We start from the raw sequence: 15,354 nt of genomic DNA on the forward strand, positions 1-15,354 counted from the left end.
TCCGCTATTATCATAACAAAAAGGCCCCAGCTGAAACATTGTGGTTGACCCTGTAATTTGTCAATTTATTGATATTTTCAATATTAACGTCTTATTATTTTAAAGGAAAGCACAATCCATTAGATTTGGATTAGTTTGGTTTCATGTATGTGCAACTAGTGTCCATCTTGTAGTGTAAAAACCTTTGCAGATGTTGACACAGAAAAGGGACAATGAAGAGGAGTTGATAGCTTGTCCTGCTTGACCCCATTCCTATTGCCAAATAAATAATATACAACTAATTTTCTTAATTTAATGTAATAACTGACTCTTGATTAAAAGCAAAACATGGGATACCCTTTATATTTAAAGCACAGTGTGTTCACCATTGTTGCTTAAAATGACGTTAAAGGACCACTAAAGTCAAAATAAAATGTTCATGATTCAGATAGAGCACACAATTGTAAACAATTTTCCAATTCAGATAATAAGTCATAAAAGTTAGAATGCAAAATTGTAAATATACAATGTTATACATTTATTTCAATAATAAACATATTTATTAATTTACACATACATATGAGTATAATACTTTATTTTAAAATGTTTTACATGTATTTTGTTATATTTTTATTCTAGCCCAAGGTCTCCAGTGTTGCTAAAATAACTCAAAACTTGTAATATGAGCAATGCTTAGATGACCGTAAGTATAGGGCGCACTAAAGAGATGTCAGCTAAGCTAAACATGCTCTGTGAATTCTGTTTTACCATGGACTTGTAATACCAGATTGTACACTATTCTGAGCACGGCCAGCGATATTGATAGCGCACCCTACACTATCAATAACATTTCTCTTGTAATCTAGGGCGAAACCTTTTATCTTTGTGTGAAAATAATGAAATCATTTGTTGTATGTGCAAGTTTGTAGCATCACATGATAAACCATATAGGGCTAGATTTATTAAGCCCCTACAGCAGCAAGTTCTCTCAAGAACTTGCTCGCCGTGATTTATCAAGCAGCGGTCACAAGACCGCTGCTTCCCTAACATCTACGCCACCTCTATTGTGGCGAAATTTAATCTCCTCGGTCGAGTCCGACCGAGGAGATTGACAGCTCCTGCCCGCGCGTGATTGGCTGTGCGCGGGCAGGGGGCGGGATTGCACGCGAGCGCAAAATTGCGCTCATGTGCAATGTTAATTACCTGAGGGTAATTTTGCCCCGTAACAGGCGAGCTGAGGCGTACAGGGGCGTGTATACGCGCCCCTGTACGCTTCAGCGTTGATAAATCTAGCCCATAATAGCATCCAAATGTATGTGAGAACCTTGTTAATTTTTTTGGATCTTTGCCTGAAAACCATGAAAGTTTGTAATTTCTAATTTCTCAACAACAACAAAAAATTGTTATGAATGTATGCTGCAGCATTTATAGGTAACTGTTTGTGCTCTGATGAAGAATCAGGGTGATAAAACAAATATACAGTAGATACTGTATTTGCACTCTTGTTCCATTGCTTACAACGTAGCACTCCTGCAACAAGATAGAGAACGTTTGTTATATTATTACGGGCAAGACAGGTATGAACAGCAATACAACTGCATGAGCTGTAAAAAATGCATGTTGTTTTGTACATAAATTACAACATATGGATGATACTTCTGTCATAAATAGTGGATACCTGTATTTTATTTTGTCAGTAGCAAATAACAGTATCAAGGACATTTATAGTTCTAACTCTAAAAATAACACTCCAGCATTAAATATTTAATAGATCATTTATGGTAACCTGCAGTCTATCAAAGCATGTAGAAATCAATAGAAATGTATCAGCAAAAAAGAGATGATGCTGCTTATTTGAAGCACCATAGATTTCCATTAAAGATGATCAATACAAGATTTCTAACAGAGATTAAAAAAAAACTGCAGTTACAGGAACAGGAAAATGTGCATTTGTTTGGATGGATGTGGCTTTGATTCAATAAAGCTCACTGGGGCAGCAAGTTATCTGCTCAAAGACCTCACAATGCAAGAAAAGGGGCCGCATTATAGGTTAAAGGGTCAGTAAATTAAATACATTTGTAACGGTTGCATGTGTTAATAATTGAAAATAAAACTCACCTGCATCAATTTTTCGTTATAAAAGTTCAATATTATACATTCAAATTAAACTTACTTTTTTACAATCAGCCATTACTCTTTGGTACTTTTCCCTCCCCCCTTATTTGAAAGTTGTTATAGCCCCTTAGTGTAGCCCACTGTTGTTGTCATTCATGCCCTCTTTTTCTCCCCCTAAAGCTTGTTAAAGGGACAGTCTACACTAAAATTGTTATTGTTTAAAAAGATAGATAATGCCTTTACTACCCATTCTCCAGCTTTGCACAACCACCATTGTTATATTAATATACTTTTATAACATTTAAACCTCTAAATGTCTGCCTGTTTCCAAGCCACTACAGACAGCCTCTTATCACATGCTTTTTATTTGCTTTTCACAACAGGAGACTGCTAGTTCATGTGGGCCATATAGATAACATTGTGTTCACGCCCACAGAGTTATTTGAGTCAGCACAACACAGCATTAATTGGCTAAAAGTCAATAGATAATAAATAAAAAGTCATGTGATCAGGGGGCTGTCAGAAGATGCTTAGATACAAGATAATCACAGAGGTAAAAAGTATATTAATATAACTGTGTTGGTTATGCAAAACTGGGGAATGGGTTATAAATTATCTATCTTTTAAAATAAGAAACATTATATTGTAGACTGTCCCTTCAAAGATGTTGTATTGTCAGAGCGTTGTCGCTTCTATGTGCAAATGCGCATATGTAATAGAAAGTGCGATCTCACACATACCAGCTAAAAAAAATCTTGTTATTATATGGTCATAGTTATTGGAGAGCTCCTTATAAAACATCCACCCAATATACGTACTTGTGAAAAAAATCAGACACAAGCCTGTATTACTCCACGCTAATTCAGTGCACTACACTAGCATCTGTTGTGTCACTGGGATTGCACTGTGAATGTTAAAAGTTGTGCATACGCAGATTAAACAGAAAATCCAAGGGTGAAGACTTACGCAATTGCGCGTGCACAAAACACCAAAACAGTGCGATCGGTAAGTCTTCCTTTGGATAAGTGGTAAAACTTTAAAAAGAAAAAAAATATACCAAAGGTATGGACGAACAAGCAGTTATACACAGAGGCATTATATATAAAGGTTTTTCAATACTTAAAATCTAAATTTAGTAAAAACAAATTAAATGCATACTGAATACATAGGGCATTTGATAAATTTGATTCACATTTTCTGAGTTTACTGTCCCTTTAAATATTAAGTCATCAGATTAAAAAAGTTTTTTGAATGACTTACCCCTCATGAAAAAAATAATTTCATTTAATTCTATATTCAGCAAGAAGATCTTTTGGAATTAGTTTGTTAGCAAATATTGATATTCCTGCTATTTCCTATGAGGAATGTCTTCTGGGCTGTAGAGGAGCAGCTGGACAGCAGTCTAAACTCAAATAAAAAATATAAACCCCAGATATGCCCTGACCCAGGCTAGAACTAATCTTATACACTACCTACAAGAAGAACACCAAAAAAAGCACTTATACTCAGACAACAATTTTTTGAACAGGGTGACAGAGGGGGTAAACTTTTAGCCCAGGCTATAGCGTGTAGGAGGATAAAATCATATGTTTACAAGATGGTAGATAAGCATGGGGCATCCAAGGAAGACGGCATTGCGATAGCCAACATATATGGAGACTTTTATGAGTCATTATACAATTTACATACTCCTAGTGAGGGGAGGGAAGAGCTGGCCTCCCAACCTCCCACAGATTCGGTTATATTGGAATATTTATCAAGTGTCTACATGCCCAAATTATCAAAAGAAGACTCAGAATACCTAGAAACCCCTTTCACTATAGAGGAAATACTTGGGGCAATCAAAGACTTACCATCAGGCAAAAGCTCAGAACCTGATGGCTTTGGAGTCAAGTATTATAAAACTTTCTCAGACATACTGGCACCTCACCTTGTAAACAGCTAGGTGAAACTCTGCTCTTACCAGATACCATGCTTGAGACCCACATTACAGTGATTTTCAAATCAGACAAACCTCAAAATAAACCTAAAAACTATCGCCCAATATCTCTACTAAACTCTGAGCAAAGATTATGGCCAATCGACTAAATAGATTCCTCCCCCAGCTGGTCTCGCTGGACCAGGTAGGGTTTATCCCAGCACGAGAAGCCCAAGACAACACTCTGAAAGTCCTTCAATAAATGACCCATGCCCATAATAACTCAATTCCCCTAGCACTTTTCTCATTTGACGCGGAAAAGGCGTTTGACCGGGTTAACTTGTCAATTATGCGCCACACTCTAACCAAGCTAGGCATTGGCCCTAACTTCACCAACAGAATATTTTCATTATACTCTGCACACAATGCCAAAGTGAGAGTGAATGGAACACTTTCTAAGACATTTAAAATTAATAACGGGACGAGGCAGGGATGTCCCCTGTCGCCGCTCCTTTTCACATTGATTATAGAGGTCTTAGTGAGTAAGATACGAAGCAATGTATGCAGACAATATACTCTTGACACTACCTGACACTGTACCCTCGCTTTGGGAGGCATTGACGGAGTTCGCAGAATACGGCTTGGTATCTAACTTTCTATTAAACCCAACAAAAACAGAAATCCTTATCACAGAGCCCCAAAAGACTTGGGACTCCCTCAGACAGAATTGCCCAATTAAAATAGCACCTCACACACTAAAATACTTGGGTATTACCATTACCCCTGTAGTGAGGGACTTAGTGGAACTCAACTACAAGCGCTTAAGAGATGATATTATACATGATTTTACTAGCTGGAAAAACAAGAGCATTTCCTGGTTGGGACGCATTAACATGGTCAAGATGAATATCTTGCCCAGAGTCCTGTACATTTTACAGACAATCCCTAACTCATCTGCATCACACCTACTGCACCAAATACAAATAGCCATAGAGACATACATCTGGCAGGGAATAAAGCCTAGAATTAATAGGAGAATTGTCTATCTTCCTAGGGAAAGAGGAGGTCTTGGGGTTCCACTCCTAGAAGAATATCGTAAAGCCATAGGCCTTCAGAGAATAGTGGAATGTTGTCGCTTCGCACCAAATAAAGCTCAACAATGAGATCCTCCAGAGAGGAAATGTAGGATCCGTAGTATGGGTGACTCCTGCGTGCCGCCCAAAGTTAATTAAAAAATACCCACTGATAGATGAGGTGTTCACGCTATGGGATAAATTGTTATGAGTAGATAAAAACATCTCTACCCCTCACTCACCCTTGACACCGATATGAGAAAATCCAGACATAGGAATAGAATATAGGCCACACGTCCAGGGAAACACATATCCTTTAGCTGAGTCCTCTATACACAACATTCTACACTTGGGTAAACTGAAAACGCAAGCAGGACTGGCCGAATGGGACAGCCAATTATTCGCATCCTGGTATAGAGTGGCACAGCTTGCACACTACTATAATACACATAAAGAAATAAACGCAATGCATAGGCAAAAAACACCCTTTGAAAACCTCTGTGCCGCACCTCATAACCCTACACAATCTCTCTCCTATATTAACTCCTGTCAATAAAAGATGAATCTACATAACCTTCCTATGTCGAGGCATGGCAGGCGGACTTAGGGTGTAACATAGAAATCAAAGATTAGCTAAACATTTTCGAAAAAGCTAAAAAAGGCTCAGTATCAGCCAGAATGCACGATAGGCACTACAAATTTTTGAGTAGGTGGTACCTAACCCCCCAAAGGCTTAGGAGAATATATTCAAACACAAATGGGGAGTGCTGGAGGGGTTGTGGTGAGGAGGGTACTCTCCTTCAGGTCTGGTGGACATGCCCACATATACAATCCTTTTGGGAAGAGACATTCTTGGAAATGGGGAAGATCCTAAAGACCATCAACCCTCCCAAACCAAACCTTTTAATCTATCATGAACTGCCCAAAATGAATGGAGAAGTCAGGTATCTCCTATTCCTTTTAATGCTCAATAGGGCAAAAGGGCTTATTCCACAGTATTGTAAGAAACAACAAACACCAAGTGTACAGGAGTGGAGGGTCAGGGTCGGGGACTTGTTACGGCTCAAAAAATACCACTACCTTAAAATAGACAAAATTGACATACATGAAATGATGCTATTGACGTGGGCAGTGAAGGAAATTTAGCTCTACTTTATCTTATTCTACATCCTCTTTCCTGTACTATATACCCCCCCCCCATTTTTTCCCCTTAAACATCCCTTCTTTCATTGTTCCCCCAGCCCCTTCTTCATTACTTGAGCATGCTGTCACAACAGGTTTTAGTTTAGTCTTGATTCCGTGCTCTGAGAGAATCGAGCTCAGGACTATTCACTAGTGGTCAAATATAATCTGTTGTATTCATAATAACTATACTCAATGATAGTTTTTAAATTATTCTAAACATATTGTTCAAACAAAAAGAGAAATAACAAGCTCAAAGAACTATGGACTTGCTATCTTCGTGAAGACTAAAAGTCACCTGATTTGAATATATTTGCTCAAAAGAATTAAACTGTAGTGAGACAAAACTAAGGAATATAAATGTAAAATGTTTAATTTGAAAGCAATGTTGATATTGTCTTTAAGATGTGAAACATTTTATTCTCAATAAAGCTTGTTTTTTAAAATAAAAAATAATATATATATATATATATATAAACCCAAGCCTGCCCTTGATTGGAGGTATGAAACGCGTCTTTAATTAAGGGCAGCCTTGAATCATGATTTAAGGTTATTTTTCTGAAGGGATCCTCACTCTATCTAAGTATGCCTGAATTCAGTTTAAATAAAGTAGTAATTAATGCTACTGCTACAAGGCATCTGTAGTAACAAATGTAGCGGATCATTTCAGCCCGACATTGCTGAATGCCGGCAGCATATGCTGACAGCATTTAACATTGCATAAGCATTGCAGATTTCGCAGCCAATCAGCCGCTAGCATGTCAGTCAACCCGTTCGTATCCGATTGGGTTGATTGCTTTCCGCCGCCTCAGAGGCGGCAGACTAGTTAAGGAAGGAGCAGCATTCTTGAGACCGCTGCTTCATAACTGCCGTTTCTGGAGAGCCATTTGGACCCTGTTAAATCGGCCCCTATGTTTAATGGTGATTATTGCTCCAGTTATCTTTATTATAAAGAGCATATCCTCTGTCACATCTCACTCTTGAGAGTTTTCTGTGTTAGTTTATAGTCAATGAATGGGTTTTTTAGCTCACACTATTTCTTTATTATAATTATAGTGCATAAATGGACACATTGGTGTTTATATGTATGTAAAATACATTTCAGCAAAGTCCCATTTTAAAACAAGACAAAGCAAAAAAAAATATATAAATTCTCAGGAACTCTAAAGAATAAGAGATGGAAATAGTCATCATCTTCAGACTACTCATTTATTGTGGCAGTTAAAAAATTGTATTGTTTAAAAAGATAAATAATCCCTTTATTACCCATTCTCTAGTTTGGCAAACCAACACAGTTATATTAATATCCTTTTTACCTCTGTGATTAACTTGTATCTAAGCCTCTGCAGACTGCCACTTGTGGTCATTAATTGCTATGTCACCACACCTCTTATCTTAGTTATTTTGACAAACTTGCATTTTAGCCAATCAGTGCTGACTCATAAATATCTCTACAGGAGTGAGCATAATATTATCTATATGGCACAAATGAACTAGCACTGTTTAACTGTGAAAAACAAAGGTTTAGACATCAGTTTAAACCTACCTAGGTTTAGATTTAAAAGAAATACCAAGAGAACAACACAAATTTGATGATAAAAGTAAATTGTAAAGTTGTTTAAAATTGTATGCCCTATCTGAATGATGAAAGATTAATATTTACTTGACTGTCCCTTTAAACACTGTTGCTAGTAACAATGGTTCTTTATCTACACATCTGGGGTTGGGGATAATCATTTTATACTGCCACACCATGTTTTCAAGATAACCAGAATGTTCCTCTTGTTCCATTTACTTTATTTACCAGGACTGAGCATATGTAATCTGTTTGCTGTTGGTCACCTACATCATTGTACTTAGTCCTACTAGTATCCAACTCCAGCTAATATGCCTACTATTGCTCGGTGCTATAGATACTTTTAATTTATGTTTGATTCTACCCCTTGCACTTTACTGGGTCTAATACAAATATTATAGTAGTGCATTCTTTAAACTTGGCATACAACGTGATATGATGGTTTGTTAGCTGACTGTTCAAACAAAATAGCAGTTTAAATTATCCCCCATGCATAGAATCAGTCAGGTACTATGCTATTAATATGTCAGCTTTTCATATCACATTACTATAGCACTCAAGACCTTAAATTGGCCTATGTGCCATATTGATGACATAAGATGGTCACACCTTTTTTTTAAAGTTGTGTAGCAATTTGGCATTTATTGGGCCTATACATGACAAATATTTTTCTTTCTCTCCCCCAGGTAAGATATTTTACTGACTCACACTGCAGGACTTCTTTCTGTAAGTGTTAATGTTTAAAGTATCCCTCGAGAAAATAGTTTTACTCCTAATAGGGGAGCTTAAAGGGATACTAAACCCAAATGTTTTCTTTCATGATTCAGATAGAGGGGCCGAATTAAAAAGCAACGTATGTTGCTGTTTCCACGCGAGCTTTAGTGGTCTTAAGAGCAGTGCTCCTTAACTCGTCCACCACCTCTGAGGTGGCGGACAGCAATCATCCCTTTCAGATACGATCGGGATGATTGACACCCCCTGCTAGCAGCCGATTGGCAGCAAATGTGCAGGGGGCAGCATTGCACAAGCATTTCACATGAAATACTTGTGCAATGATAAATGCCGACAGCGTATGCTGTCGGCATTTATTGATGTGGGGCGGACATGATCCGCTACAGCGGATCATGTCCGCCCGCAATATAAAAACTCGTCCCCAGAGCATGCAATTTTAAGCAACTCACTCATTTACTCCTATTATCAATTTTTCTCCGTTCTCTGGCTATCTTTATTTGAAAAAGCAGGAATGTAAGCTTACGAGCCGACCCATTTTTGGTTCAGAACCCTGGATAGCGCTTGCTGATTGGTGGGTACATTTAGCCACCAATCAGCAAGCTGTACCCAGATGCTGAACCAAAGATGGTCCGGGTCATAAGCTTACATTCCTGCTTTTTCAAATCGTTTAAAACTCCATGCTCCCTCCTCTGAAACTCCCTCCTTCCTCCTCCGTCTAGTAAAACTGCCTTTACATGATTCAGAAAAAGAATACAATTTTAACAACTTTCCAATTTACTTACTACCGGAAGCTAGCTGAAGACATCAATAAGCCAATAAAAAAAGGCATATTTGTGAAGCCACCAATCAGCATCTAGCTCCCGACTTCTGAGCCTACCTAGGTATACTTTTCAACAAAGGATATCAAGAGAACTAAGCAAATTAGATAATAGAAGTAAATTGGAAATCTGTTTAAAATGTATTCTTTTTCTGAATCATGAAGGAAAAATGTTGGGTTTCATGTCCCTTTAAAACTAAATTTTGAGATTCTAAAGTCTCAGGCTGTTTACTGTCCCTTTAAGCAAATCTCTAAATCACCTTGCAGTCTGGAGTCTACAATGACGTTTTGTTTTGGATTGTTGTGACACATGTGCACAGTAAATATTTATACAATAAGAGATAGATACATTAAAAACAGGTGCCTATATACAATTTTATTGACATTGTTGACTTTATCTCTTGTTTTCTTGTAACCTCAGATACAAAACAGAAACCCTCTGCTTAGCTTCTTTGATCTTTTTTTTTTTTTGTTCCTCTCAGTCTCCATATACAAAATATATATGTTTGTATATTTACTTTGCAAAAAATAAAATAATAATCTGGACAGAGGGACAGGGCCGGAACTAGTCATTGCGGGGCCCAAGGCAGGATCACAAAATAGGGCACCCTTTCTCCCCGCCTCCAACCCCGCCCCCATCCCCACCCAATCTCCGCCCACAACCCCACCCAATCTCCGCTCCGACCCCACCCAAATCTCTGCCCCACACCTATTTTACAATTAAAAAAACAATGGGAGAAAAATCATCTAAGGTAATGCACAACATTTTAAATAAAAAAACACATAAATCCACTAAAGTGGAGCACTATAACATTGTATATATTGCAATATACCATTTGTACTATTGGAACAACGATTTAAGTATATAATGAAGAATTATGCTGACAATTAGAAACTTTTGAGTTGAATTTGGCCTTATTTTTATGTGTTTTCTTATGATAACAAGAATATTGCAGAGATGCCAGGGCCGCCCTAGCAAGTGCAGGTCCCTAGGCAGAATGACAGAGCGGGCCTCTACCAATGAACAAAAAAATACTTAAAAGAAATGGGGCAATGCACTGTACCACACAAACACACAGATATAATACACACACAGAGATACTTATATATACATACATCCACACACTCAGACCGATATACATACACAAGAGTACACAGCCCACACACACAGCCCCCCCCACACACACAGCCCCCACACACAGAGAAATATCCCCCCCACACACACACACAGCCCCCACACACATACACACACAGATAGCCCCCTTACACACACACAGCTAGCCAGCACCCCCACACACAGATAGCCAGCCCCCCCCATACACAGATAGCCAGCCCCCCCACACACAGATAGCCAGCCCTCCACACACACAGATAGCCAGCCCCCCCCACACACAGATAGCCTGCCCCCACACATACACAGAGATAGCCCTCCCCACACACACACACAGATAGCCCCCCACACACACAGACAGCCCCCCCACACAGACATACTCAGAGCCGACCCTGCAGAGGGAGGAGGCAGCAGGGAGCAGACAAGACAGAGGAGGCAGCATGAAGGAGGGAGGATGCAGCATGAAGGAGGGAGGACAGAACAGGAAACATGGATGAGGGAGCATGAAGCAGAGATGACAGAGGAGGAGGATAGAGCAGGCAGCATGGAGAAGGTAGCATAAAGCAGGGATGACAGAGGAGGGAGGATAGAGCAGGCAGCATGGAATAGGGAGGATTGTCAGTATATGGCCGGGTTATAATACAATATATTTAATAATTATTCTTTAAAATAAACCCCCAATAAAAATGCATATACCAAAACAATAAAATTAATGTAAATTCCTAAATTCTTTATATTAGTTAAAATTTATAGACACATTGAAATATATTTGTAAAGACCCAGATCTGAATCAAACTATAGACGTTTAAACTGTTATAATATGCTATGCAAAGATCATAAAAGTTGCCTTATTTATTAACCTTATTTGCAATTGATTTTCATTAAAATACCACAATGAGGTACCAAGATATGAGCCACTATCTTTAACAGTGCTTAGTTAAACAATAGAACAACACACTTTACCAGTCAATTTCTATGCTAAGTTATCTGAGATGAAATAAATTCTTTAGCAGCAATAAAGTAAATTCTAAAATATAGGTATATATTTGCAAAGGTAAATTACTTAGCATACAAAAGACAAGCTTAACACTATACAGGTTAAAATACAAATTGTTCTTTTAAATCTGCTATTTTACTATAGTTACTAAATATCTTTGATTTAAATATTAAAACATAGAACAATCATACATCAACAACTTGAACCAATAAATGTTTCAATCCTTCGCAAGTATTTTCTTGTTTCACCTCATATGAACATAAGGGTATTTGCAATATGGATCAAAAGAAGTAGCCCAATTTGCTTAAAAATTACTGTATTCCAACGCAGCAAGTTTTCAGTCACCAGCCTTAGCAAAAAGTTCAGTCAGCCTCCTTTCTCCTCTTGCATTCAGCTTATATATCTTAATCATTGGTGAAACGATATGGGAGGCCCTACGGAAGCTGAGCATAGACTGGCCCGTCGAGTCGAAACATTTGATTGGCTACTCGGGTTTGCATATGTTTTTAACAGACAATTTATTTGGCTGTCATACCATTCCAATCCCCTAGGGGGCAGCAGACAACCAGCAAATACAGTATCACCATCAATCACTGCTACATTCCAAATATCTACTTATTTTGTTATTATTCAATACATTATAATTCCTAGCATTAATAAGTTACATGTTCAAATACACATGGGTCACACAGTATCATTTTTTCTGATCATTTTAAGACCACATGTGAATATATTCCACTTATAATATATAATATGCGTTTAAAACCATATTTTCTATGAAACAATTCAAAAAGGACTACAATATCTTCATCCTGGATTCAATTTCTTTCTTCAGCCATTCCCTCAACATCACATACATACCTTGAGATCAGCAAATATATGTGGTTTTCACACAATTATGTCTACATTGGACTACTATCCCATACAGATTAATATTTCACATCTGTATATTTCTTTTTGAGTGTATAAAACACATAGAATATTATTTAAAATACCAATTATATCTAGCGGCTAGATTTAGAGTTTTGTTTGTAACGACCCGCGTAGCTAACGTTGGCTTTTTTCTGGCCGCACCTTTAAAATAACTCTGGTATTGAGAGTCCACAGAATGGCTGCGTTAGTCTCCAAAAAAGGAGCGTAGAGCATATTTAACGCAACTTCAACTCTCGATACCAGAGTTGCTTACGGACGCGGCCAGCCTCAAAAACGTGCTCGTGCACGATTCCCCCATAGGAAACAATGGGGCTGTTTGAGCTGAAAAAAAACCTAACACTTGCAAAAAAGCCGCGTTCAGCTCCTAACGCAGCCCCATTGTTTTCTATGGGGAAACACTTCCTACGTCTGCACCTAACACTCTAACATGTACCCCGAGTCTAAACATCCCTAACCTTACACTTATTAACCCCTAATCTGCCGCCCCTGCTATCGCTGACCCCTGCATATTATTATTAACCCCTAATCTGCCGCTCCGTAAACCGCCGCTATTTACATTATCGATATGTACCCCTAATCTGCTGTCCCTAACACCGCCGACCCCTATATTATATTTATTAACCCCTAATCTGCCCCCCACAACGTCGCCTCCACCTGCCTACACTTATTAACCCCTAATCTGCAGAGCGGATCTCACCGCTACTATAATAAAGTTATTAACCCCTAATCCGCCTCACTAACCCTATAATAAATAGTATTAACCCCTAATCTGCCCTCCCTAACATCGCCGACACCTAACTTCAAACATTAACCCCTAATCTGCCGACTGGAGCTCACCGCTATTCTAATAAATGTATTAACCCCTAAAGCTAAGTCTAACCCTAACACTAACACCCCCCTAACTTAAATATAATTTAAATCTAATGAAATTAATTAACTCTTATTAAATAAATTATTCTTATTTAAAGCTAAATACTTACCTGTAAAATAAATCCTAATATAGCTACAATATAAATTATAATTATATTATAGCTATTTTAGGATTTATATTTATTTTACAGGTAACTTTGTATTTATTTTAACCAGGTACAATAGCTATTAAATAGTTAAGAACTATTTAATAGCTAAAATAGTTAAAATAATTACAAAATTACCTGTAAAATAAATCCTAACCTAAGTTACAATTAAACCTAACACTACACTATCAATAAATTAATTAAATAAAATACCTACAATTACCTACAATTAAACCTAACACTACACTATCAATAAATTAATTAAATACAATATCTACAAATAAATACAATTAAATAAACTAACTAAAGTACAAAAAATAAAAAAGAACTAAGTTACAAAAAATAAAAAAATATTTACAAACATCAGAAAAATATTACAACAACAATTTTAAACTAATTACACCTACTCTAAGCCCCCTAATAAAATAACAAAGACCCCCAAAATAAAAAAATGCCCTACCCTATTCTAAATTACAAAAGTTCAAAGCTCTTTTACCTTACCAGCCCTGAACAGGGCCCTTTGCGGGGCATGCCCCAAAGAATTCAGCTCTTTTGCCTGTAAAAAAAAACATACAATACCCCCCCCCAACATTACAACCCACCACCCACATACCCCTAATCTAACCCAAACCCCCCTTAAATAAACGTAACACTAAGCCCCTGAAGATCTTCCTACCTTGTCTTCACCTCACCGGGTATCAACGATGCGTCCTGGCTCCAAAATCTTCATCTAAGCCCAAGCGGGGGCTAGACATCCATCATCCGACGGCTGATTCCATCAGCCAATCAGAATTTTCCTACCTTAATTCCGATTGGCTGATAGAATCCTATCAGCCAATCGGAATTCGAGGGACGCCATCTTGGATGACGTTCCTTAAAGGAACCGTCATTCGTCGGGAAGTTGTCGTTGGAAGAAGATGGGTCCGCGGTGGAGGTCTTCAAGATGGAGCCGGTCCTCATCGGATGAAGATAGAAGATGCCGCTTGGAAGATGATGGTTGCCGGTCCAGATCTACTCTTCTTCCCGGATAGGATGAAGACTTTGGAGCCTCTTCTGGACTTCTTCAGCCGTCAGATGATGGATGTCTAGCCCCCGCTTGGGCTTAGATGAAGATTTTGGAGCCAGGACGCATCGGTGATACCCGGTGAGGTGAAGACAAGGTAGGAAGATCTTCAGGGGCTTAGTGTTAGGTTTATTTAAGGGGGGTTTGGGTTAGATTAGGGGTATGTGGGTGGTGGGTTGTAATGTTGGGGGGGTAGTGTATGTTTTTTTTTACAGGCAAAAGAGCTGAATTCTTTGGGGCATGCCCCGCAAAGGGCCCTGTTCAGGGCTGGTAAGGTAAAAGAGCTTTGAACTTTTGTAATTTAGAATAGGGTAGGGCATTTTTTTATTTTGGGGGTCTTTGTTATTTTATTAGGGGGCTTAGAGTAGGTGTAATTAGTTTAAAATTGTTGTAATATTTTTCTGATGTTTGTAAATATTTTTTTATTTTTTGTAACTTAGTTCTTTTTTATTTTTTGTACTTTAGTTAGTTTATTTCATTGTAGTTATTTGTAGGTATTGTATGTAATTAATTTATTGATAGTGTAGTGTTAGGTTTAATTGTAGGTAATTGTAGGTATTTTATTTAATTTATTTATTGATCGTGTAGTGTTAGGTTTTATTGTAACTTAGGTTAGGATTTATTTTACAGGTAATTGTGAAATTATTTTAACTATTTTAGCTATTAAATAGTTCTTAACTATTTAATAGCTATTGTACCTGGTTAAAATAAATACAAAGTTACCTGTAAAATAAATATAAATCATAAAATAGCTATAATATAATTATGATTTATATTGTAGCTATATTAGGGTTTATTTTACAGGTAAGTATTTAGTTTTAAATAGGAATAATTTATTTAAT

The sequence above is a fragment of the Bombina bombina genome, chromosome 2 (genome assembly GCF_027579735.1).
Source record: "Bombina bombina isolate aBomBom1 chromosome 2, aBomBom1.pri, whole genome shotgun sequence".
Lineage (NCBI taxonomy): Eukaryota > Metazoa > Chordata > Amphibia > Anura > Bombinatoridae > Bombina > Bombina bombina.